The following is a 10,160-nucleotide window of genomic DNA, read 5'->3' as shown; positions in this document are numbered from 1 at the left end:
TTAACTTCTATGCAGAGTACATCATGAGAAACGCTGGGCTGGAAGAAGCACAAGATCGAATCAAGATTGCTGGGAGAAATATCAATAACCTGAGATATGCAGATGACACCACCCTTATGGCAGAAAGTGAAGAAGAACTAAAGAGCCTCTTGATGAAAGTGAAAGAGGAGAGTGAAAAAGTTGGCTTAAAGCTCAACATTCAGAAAACTAAGATCATGGCATCTGGTCCCATCATTTCATGGGAAATAGATGGGGAAACAATGTCAGACTATATTTTTGGGGCTCCAAAATCACTGCTGATGATGATTGCAGCCATGAAATTAAAAGACACTTACTCCTTGGAAGGAAGGTTATGACCAACCTAGATAGCATATTTAAAAGCAGAGACATTACTTTGCCAACAAAGGTCCATCTAGTCAAGGCTATGGTTTTTCCAGTAGTCATGTATGGATGTGAGATTTGGATGGTGAAGAAAGCTCAGCGCCACAGAATTGATGCTTTTGAACTGTGGTGTTGGAGAAGACTCTTGAGAGTCCCTTGGACTGCAAGGAGATCCAACCAGTCCATCCTAAAGGAGATCAATCCTGGGTGTTCATTGGAAGGACTGATGTTGAAGCTGAAATTCCAATACTTTGGCCACCTGGTGGGAAGAGTTGACTCTTTGGAAAAGACCCTGATGCTGGGAAGGATTGGGGGCAGGAGGAGAAGGGGACAACAGAGGATGAGATGGTTGGATGGCATCACCGACTCGATGGACATGGGTTTGGGTAAACTCCGGGAGTTGGTGATGGACAGGGAGGCCTGGTGTGCTGCGATTCATGGGGTCACAAAGAGTCGGACATGACTGAGCGACTGAACTGAACTGAACTGAATAGGTATAACTTCGTGCTCTAAACAAGCCAGGGAGCACTCTTTCTGCCCCCTTTTGATGTCTATGTCAGAAGCTTTCTCTCTTTTGCAATTTAATAAAACTTTATTACGCAAACGCTCTGTGCAATCAAGCCTCATCACTGGCCCTGGATCGAATTCCTCTCCTCCGAGGCAAGAATCCCGGCATCGTTCATACCTCATAGCGGCAACCTTTTCAACAGGGCACCATGGGCCAGTGAGATTCTTATTAAATGGGCCTGCAATTTTTAAAATAAGCTTTTAATTTTAGAACAGTTTAAGGTTTACAAAAAGTTTGCAAAGATAGTACAGAGATTTCCCATATACCCCACACTCAGTTTTTCCTATTAATAATGTTTTACATCTGTCACAATTAATGAACCAATAATGATACATTCTTATTCAAGTCCACACTTTATTCAGATTAACTTAGTAAATTTAGTTCATGTCCTTTTTCTATCCCAGGATCCTATCCAGGTACCACAATACATTTAATCATCATCTCTCCTTGGTTGCCACAGTTTCTCAGACCTCTCTTGGTTTTTGATGACCTTTATAGTTATCACTGTAAAGAGATGGGAATACCAGACCATCTGACCTGTCTCTTGAGAAACCTGTATGCAGGTCAAGAAGCAACAGTTAGAACTGGACATGGAACAACGGACTCGTTCCAAATAGGAAAAGGAGTACGTCAAGGCTGTATATTGTCACCCTGCTTATTTAACTTATATGCATAGTACATCATGAGAAACGCTGGGCTGGAAGAAGCACAAGCTGGAATCAAGATTGCCGGGAGAAATATCAATAACCTCAGATATGCGGATGACACCACCCTTATGGCAGAAAGTGAAGAAGAACTAAAGAGCCTCTTGATGAAGGTGAAGGAGGAGAGTGAAAAAGTTGGCTTAAAGCTCAACGTTCAGAAAACTAAGATCATGGCATCTGGTCCCATCACTTCATGGGAAATAGATGGGGAAACAGTGGAAACAGTGTCAGACTTTACTTTTTTGGGCTCCAGAATCACTGCTGATGGTGACTGCAGCCATGAAATTAAAAGACGCTTACTACTTGGAAGGAAGGTTATGGCCAACCTAGATAGCATGTTTAAAAGCAGAGACATTACTTTGCCAACAAAAATCCGTCTAGTCAAGACTATGGTTTTTCCAGTGGTCATGTATGGAGGTAAGAGTTGGACGGTGAAGAAAGCTGAGCGCCGCAGAATTGATGCTTTTGAACTGTGGTGTTGGAGAAGACTCTTGAGAGTTTCTTGGACTGCAAGGAGATCCAATCAATCCATCCTAAAAGAGATCAATCCTGGGTGTTCATTGGAAGGTCTGATGTTGAAGCTGAAGCTCCAATACTTTGGCCACCTCATGCGAAGGGTTGACTCATTGGAAAAGACCCTAATGCTGGGTAGGATTGGGGGCGGGAGGAGAAGGGGACGACAGAGGATGAGATGGTTGGATGGCATCACCGACTCGATGAACATGGGTTTGGAAAGACTCCAGGAGTTGGTGATGGACAGAGAGGCCTGGCATGCTGCAATTCATGGGGTCGCAGAGAGTCGGACACGACTGAGCAACTGAACTGAACTGAACAGTTATCACGAGTTCTGGGGAGGTATTTTGTAGAATGTCCCATAACTGCAATTTGTCTGATGTCTTTCTCAGGTTTGTATTGAGATTATTGGGGTTTTAGGGAAAATCACAGAGGTAAGGTGCCATGTTCATCACATGGTATCAGAGCACATAAAATCAACATGACTTATTGTTGATGTTGACCTTCATCACATGGCTGAGCTTGTGCTTGTGGGGTTTCTCCATGCACTTTCCCACCCCTCTTTTTTATTCTGTACTCTTTAGAAGGAAGTCACTATGTACGGCCCACACTTAGAGAATGGGCATTGTGCCCCACCTCCTTGTGGGCAGAATATCTACATAAATTATTCGAAACTCTTCTTTATGAGAGGTTTGTGTATTCTACCTTACTGATTGATTGCTTGACTGAGACATGGCTCTTTGTATTATACTTTTGGGTTATATCCAATACCACTTTATTTTCTTGCTCAAAGCATTTCAGCTTTGGCCATTGGGGATGATTCAGTTGATTCTGTGTCTCTTTGACATACTTCCATCATTGTGTTTTTGTTTTATTAGTACTTCCTCACTTTTTGGCACTATGAGAAACTCAAGGCTTGTCTGTGTATTTCTGCTCAGGGTCTGGAATCAGCTATTTCTCCAAGAGGTCCTGATTTGTTGTGTTAGAGAATGGGACTAGAAACCAGCATCTGAGTAGCAGGCGTGTTTGTTGCTTCTGGAGTCTTCTTGCTAACAATGGACCTGTATTTTATAAAATTTAATGTTTAAATTAACCATATTGAGGTATGGGAGAAGGCAATGGCATCCCACTCCAGTACTCTTGCCTGGCAAATCCCATGGACGGAGGAGCCTGGTAGGCTGCAGTCCATGAGCTCGCTAAGAGTCAGACTTGACTGAGCGACTTCACTTTCACTTTTCACTTTCACGCATTGGAGAAGGAAATGGCAACCCACTCCAGTATTCTTGCCTGGAGAATCCCAGGGACGGGGGAGCCTGGTGGGCTGCCATCTATGGGGTCGCACAGAGTCAGACACGACTGAAGCGACTTAGCAGCAGCAGCAGCAATGGCCACTACCTCAACCAAGGTTGAGAACATCCCACATTCTTGTGCCACTTCCTACTTAATTTCCACTTCCTCTTCCCCCACCCCACGCATCTGCTGATACTCTTTCTGTCACTATAGGGTCAATCGTCTTTTCTAGAGTTTGACATGAATGGAAACATACAGTATACCCTTCTGTTCCTGGCTTCTTTGGCTTACCATAATGTTACTGAGAGTCATACATGTTGCGTTTATCAGTATATCATCTTTTTCACTACTGAATGATATTCCATTGTATGAATATTGCACATTTAGTCTATCCATTCACCTATTAATGGACATTTGTGGTGTTTACAGTTTTTAACTACTATAAATAAATATAAATACATTTCAAATAGCATTCCTAATGATTCTGATGCTGATCATCTGAGGAGCCCCACTGAAAGCAGTTTTAATGTAATTTTGGAGGAGAGCACCTTCTGGCATATCTTTTCTTATCACCTGTGTTTAGGCTAGCTTGTTTTCTTCCTTGAATTCTGATCAGGCATTGAGGAGATATGGCTTTTGTCTTCTGTCAACTTATCAGTGGTTTAGTGATTTCAGTAGACCCCTCCCTGGGTCTGAGACTTTCTAATCCAACATGTTTCTCAGCCTTTGAAACTGGTCATATGTCCTCCAAGTTTCCTGGGCTTTCTCTGTGCCTGAATCTATGCCTCTAAATTCTCCGACCAGCTTGAGAATTTCCTTTGTATTTTTTCTTTCTTTTTTTTTTCTCTCCTCTCCTCTGTGACAGAAATCATGTCAAACTAAAGTTATGTTTTCCTTTTTCTAAATCAGTGGGCATCTAATTCCCTTTCATGGCTCATACTTTATTACTGGGCTCAGTGGAAAAATAAACCACGTTTACTTTTTAATGTTAAAGAACGAAAACTTACAAGAGCAACAGAATACAATTGAATTATCATCTTATTCATCACCTACCTTATTTTCTCATTTAGCTTCTCTGTTTCTCCCCCAAATCCTGTACCATTTCTATACATTAAATATTGTATCAGCTATGATAAGATATAAACCCTAAGTTTCAAAGTTTATCTATCGCCTCTGTCAAACTGCAGTGCAGGTATTCTGATTAAAGAAATTTCTCCCAAGTGATGATTCAGGATCTTAGCTTTTCCTGTTTTGTGAATCTTCAATGGGTGACTCTCAAGTTTGTCATGGGTGGCGAAGCCTTTTCATTCAAGGCTGCCAGAAAGAGACAAAAGCGTGGAGAGCATCTTATGCAGAAAGTTTTTTTCGGGCCAGGCTTGGATATGGCTTCTCATCACCTGTGTTCTGTGGGCTAGACTTTGTTCTGTTCACCGGTAACTGCAAGGAAGGCTCTGTGCCCAAGAAGGAAAGAAAACACTGTTCACAAACATGGTGGTACTTTTACTGTTTTTCTCTTAGCCTTAAGGCTTCCACTGAGCACTGTGCAACACAGGGTGGGGGAGCTGAGCATTTCCTTGTGCCTTTTTTAAGCCCTTGGTATCAGCTTTTTGCCTCTGGGTTCCTTGGGGTGAAAACTGTGTTAAAAAAGTCACTTCAATGTAAGCTTCACGGGAGTAAAAATCTTGTCTCCTTTATTGTCCATTGCATCCCTAATACATCGAATAGTTCCTGGCATTGCATGCTGCTACTGCTAAGTCACTTCAGTCGTGTCCGACTCTGTGCGACCCCATAGACGGCAGCCCACCAGGCTCCCCCGTCCCTGGGATTCTCCCGGCAAGAACGCTGGAGTGGGTTGCCATTTCCTTCTCCAGTGCATGAAAGGGAAAAGTGAAAGTGAAGTCACTCAGTCGTGTCCGACTCTTAGCGACCCCATGGACTGTAGCCTACCAGGCTCCTCCATCCATGGGATTTTCCAGGCAAGAGCATTGCATGAGGCTCAATAAATATTTATTGAATCGATTTTTATAAAATGAATTTGTAAGTTCCAAGTGTTGTTTTGGCTGGGTGCTCTTGGAGTGTGTGCAGGCTACCAGTAGGTGGCAGTGTGGTTTGAAGTGTGCATTTGGGAACAGGGAGCTAGAGGACTGCCTGGTGGCCCAGCTCCTGCTGGGCTCTTGAGGCCGTCTGGGGTGGAAGCAGAGTGACTGCAGTAGAGTAGCAATTTTGGGGTGTTTACCATGTGCCAAAGCCACACAAAGAACTGAGGCCACACAAGGACTGATTATTGACCCAGTTAATCCTCCCACAACCCTGTAAAGTTGAATGGATTACTCTCCTGACTTTGCAGACAGGGACACTGATTCATGGAGCAGTTAACTTACCAAAGCCCACATAGCTAGGAAGAGGGTCAGGATTTGAACCCAGGCAACCTGACTTGGAGTTCACACTCTTAGCTGTCATGCCACAATGCCTAGCAGTAATTTCTGAAGTCTCAGGGAAATGACTCACCCTGGGGAGGAGCTGGTCACTGTGCCGGTCGAAAGAACCTTCTTGGGCATCAAAGGCCAAGCAAGGGGCCAGGGAACACAACAAAGTCGGGGGCCCCCACCGCAGTCAGGCCCGTTCTTACAGGGGAGCGGTGAGACAGCAGAGGCTGGATGGGGAGCAGAGCCTTCAGGTGGGGTTGGCACCAGCAACTACCAGGAGTGCAGTGAATACCAGGCAGGGGCAGACGCACAGATGTGTGTGGGGGGAAGGCCACAAAGGACCAGTGGTGGGAACATGCTGGGAATTCTGAAGAGGAGGTTCTAACCCTGTGAAAGGGCTGACTCATGCTTTCTGAACAACATCTGGAGAATTCTGGGCTTCTATGGAGACACGCGGGTAGCCCCTGAGGTTGATGGGGAGTGAAGGTGGGGGGTTCCTAAGCCTTCCTGTCAACATCAGCTGGTGCATCACTACACTGGCCTCTTCTGTGGGATTGTTGGGATCCTGTGTAGGGGGTTGTTTGTTTTAAAGTCTCTAATTTGGAAACTGTTCAGCCAAATAGCTTGTTGAGTCCTTCTTTTGATGTCTGAAGTGGAAATGGTATTGGAAGCCCTGCTGACATAAAGATGAAGTATATTCCATGGGCCAATTGCAGAATCGGCTTTGATAATGTAGGATGAAGCCTTTGAACCTGCTCTTCCCACCCTCACTGCCATGTCCCATTCCACACTCTGGTGATAGCCCAGCCAGGGGTAATCTTTGCAGCAGCTCAGGAATCCTCTGGTTTGGACTGTGTCGTCTTGTTTCCATCCAGGCCTGGGCCCCACACTGGCCCGGCTTGAGAGCATGCCTGGCTCATTGTCTAAAAGAAATGGCCAGAGCATCAGCCTGCTGAGAGCGAGAAGAAAAAGAGAAATAGTAACATTGACTTATTTGGGACAGGAAGAGCCGCGGAGTGGGGAAGCAGGGAGAGAGCTATCGTAAAGCTGGCTCGGTTCTGCAACCTGCCGTGGCAGAGACCATCACAGTGAAGGCAGATGAGGTGGACGCGGGAGAGCTGTCCATTCCTCCCCATCGCCGAACAATAAAGCTAGAAGTCAAGGATGAAGTAGGTGGGTTGGGAGCCCCCGGACCCCGGCTAAGGGCGAGCCTGGCACGTGCCTTCTGAACGGCTGCCTGCGTTTGTGTCGCGCTCGCTGCAGCTGTTCTGTGGGAGCTGTCTGATAACAGAGGCTTGGGTGGCAGGCTTGTTCTTCCATGTTAACCCCGCCACTCGGTTGTCAGCTCAGCCGCTGCCAAGAGACCCACTTCATCTTATTCTCCTGTGGGGCTCCTGGGGCCTCAAGGGGTGGAACTTGCCAGCACGTGACTCCAGGCTGGCATCTGCTCTGGGATCAGGGTCTACTTAGGACAACTCAGGCCAAGTGGGTGAGGTTTGAAAGGTCAAATCAAGGATTTCCTCCATAACCAGGTTTATCTGGGGACTCAGGGACTGCCTAGCCCATTCCACTGAACACCAGTTCTGTAGATTGCTGCAAATCAGAGTGGGGTGAAGCACTTCTATTTATTTATTCCTTATTTAAGGGTTGGGGAGGGTTTTTTTTTTTTAATTGTACAAATTGAAGCATCTCCCCAGGTGGTGCTTCCTCTGAGGCTGAAAGACAATAAGGTATTGTGTGAACTTGTGTTTCCCTGACAGTTCAGAAGCTCATAGGCCTATGGGTGCAGAAAAGCAGCACCCACTTGGAAGAGTCTGAAATATTTTCCGCTGAAAACCTTGTGCCTGTGTTTGAGCCACGTTCAGTGACCCGGCTGAAGAGCTGATACCCACACATGGGCTGCTTTTGTCCAATGGACTGGAGCTCTGGGAGCAACATGACTAAATTATCTGGGTGTGGGATGTTGTAGGGAGAACAAGGTTCTAGGTTACCATTATGTGCTAGGGCACACTTGTTTCCCCTCATCTTAGAACCTGGGGAGTCCTAGTCATCCTTCCCCAGTGTTTACTGATCATTTTCTCTCCTGTCTGGTGTCGAGGGAAATGCCTGCTACCTAGGGATGGTGGCAAAGAGCCACCAGAACACCTGGATTCCTAGCCCAGCTCTAGCCTGTGAGCTGTATACCCTTGGACATGTTCCTTCACGATGTCAGACCTCAGTTTCCCTGACTGTCAAGAGTGAATGGTAATGGTACTTCACAGGATATTTTTCATTTGTCCCTCCAGATTCATTATTCACCCTTCTCCATCCTTCCATGGGCTGAGGAAGTTGATTTATATGGGCTCTATCAATGGGTTTACATGTCCTATGGGGTCGCAATGAGTTTTTCCAATGGGATCTGTCAGAAGGAAATTGGATAAAGGAAAGAGAGTGAGGTTAGGGAATTTATTCCTCCTGCTCCCTCCTTTGTAAGTCACTGTTCACTGTGGTTGGTTTTATCCCCGTTCCTAGTTTTAGTGGCCCTCTTCCAGTGCTGCATACTCATCCTTGCCCTTGCAAGAGTTTTCAGACCCAGGGGAGTTATGGCTCCCTGCTGTTTCTAGCTCTGTAGTACCACACCAGTACTTGCTGGTTCCTGGAACACTGCCTATACCTTTGTAAGTGACCCTTGATCAAGCTTTCCTCATTTGCCACATTTGCCTACTTTGTCCTGCCAGAATCTTACAGAAACCTCTTGCAAAGATACCATTTCACAGAGTGGTTGTGATGGCTAAATGAGTTTATGCATATAAAGAGCTTATAACGGTGCCCGGCATAGAGGATGGACTTGTTACATCTTAGCTGCTGTATGACTGTTAATTCTCATATCATTATTGTGTCTCAGAGTAACGAAGCACGTTGGATGACTTAGGTACATGATTTCATGACCATTAGGCCGTCAGTCATGTTTCTGACACTTACACGTTCTTTTCTCTCTGAAGTTTGGGTTGATAGGTGGGTCAGCCTGTGCTACTCCTGAGCCCAGCAGACTCCTCACACCATGCTTGACTCTAGACTCTCTGCGTGGTTCTGTTGAGCCCTGTGTCATGGCTTACCCTACTCCTAAAGTCCAGAGAGATGGGGAGCATAACCTGTTAGCAGCAACGTTTGTTCAGTCACACAAGACTGAAGCGTGTGATTGTGCAACCATCGCTGTGATCTAGTTTTAGAACATTTTTTGTCACCCAGAGAGGTTCTTCATGCCAGTTTGCAGTTACTCCCCATTTCCCCCACTCAGGTTGCCCCTGACAACCACTGATCAATTTTCTGTAACTATAGATATTGTTTTCTGGGCTTTCATGTCAGTGAAAAATATAATATGTGGCCTTTTTTGTCTCTTGTCTTTTATTTAGCATAATGTTTTCATTGTTCATCCACTGTGTGCCATTATTATTAGCATGTCATTCCTTTTTATTATTGAATAATATTCCATGGTATGGATATACTGCATTTTATGCATCCATCTCCTGTTGAACATTTGGGTTGTTTCCATTTTTTGGTTATTATGAATAATACTGCTATGAACATTGGCATATATCACATATGTTGTTTATTTCTTGATGATCTGACTTGTCTCACTAGAATTTAAGCTCCATGAAAGCAAAGTTTGTCATGTATCATATACCTTCAAAGTATCTACCTATATAATTAGTATAAATATACATGACATATATGGGCTTTCTACATATATATAGATATATGGGCTTCCCAGGTGGCTCTGATAAAGAATCTGCCACAGGAGATGCGGGTTCAATCCGTGGATTGGGAAGAAGGGAAGAAAGAAATGGCAACCCACTCTAGTATTTTTGCCTGGGAAATCCCATGAACAGAGGATTGCAAAAGAGTCGGACACAACTTAGCGACTAGACAACAACAACAAATGACGTGTATAAATGACTAATTGTGTTTGGCATTTGATAGGTGCTTAATGCATTTTTTTTTTTAATGAAAAGATTAACAATAGTGAAAATAGAAATAAATCAGCATGGAAATCCACATTGGTAGAGAATACGTCTCAGGGGCATCGTAGAGGTGCATCCTCAGCCTTGCTCAAGGGGCAGGGCCAGGGAATCTGCATCTTAGCAAGCTTTCCAGTAGATTCGGAGCACCCTGACATTGGAACAGCCTGTACGCAGGTGGCGAAATGAGATAAATTTGTCCCTGCCCAGAATGCTCTCTCTTACAACTTTGTTCACAAGTGCAATGGAGTTGCCTTCCTCCCCCAGTAATGATCCCACG

The 10,160-nt window shown here is 44.9% G+C and overlaps 1 long non-coding RNA gene across 1 annotated transcript in view; it reads left to right on the top strand.

Annotated features, from left to right (window-relative positions):
* The window catches only part of LOC145514952 (uncharacterized), a 383,828-nt gene that overhangs the window by 162,923 nt on the left and 210,745 nt on the right, over positions 1-10,160 (top strand). The gene's annotated exons all lie outside the window — the stretch shown is intronic.

This window comes from Giraffa tippelskirchi, chromosome 7, assembly GCF_054371585.1.
Source record: "Giraffa tippelskirchi isolate mGirTip1 chromosome 7, T2T-mGirTip1v1.2.pri, whole genome shotgun sequence".
In the NCBI taxonomy this organism is placed as follows: Eukaryota; Metazoa; Chordata; class Mammalia; order Artiodactyla; family Giraffidae; genus Giraffa; species Giraffa tippelskirchi.
This window is presented reverse-complemented; position numbering and strand designations above follow the sequence as displayed.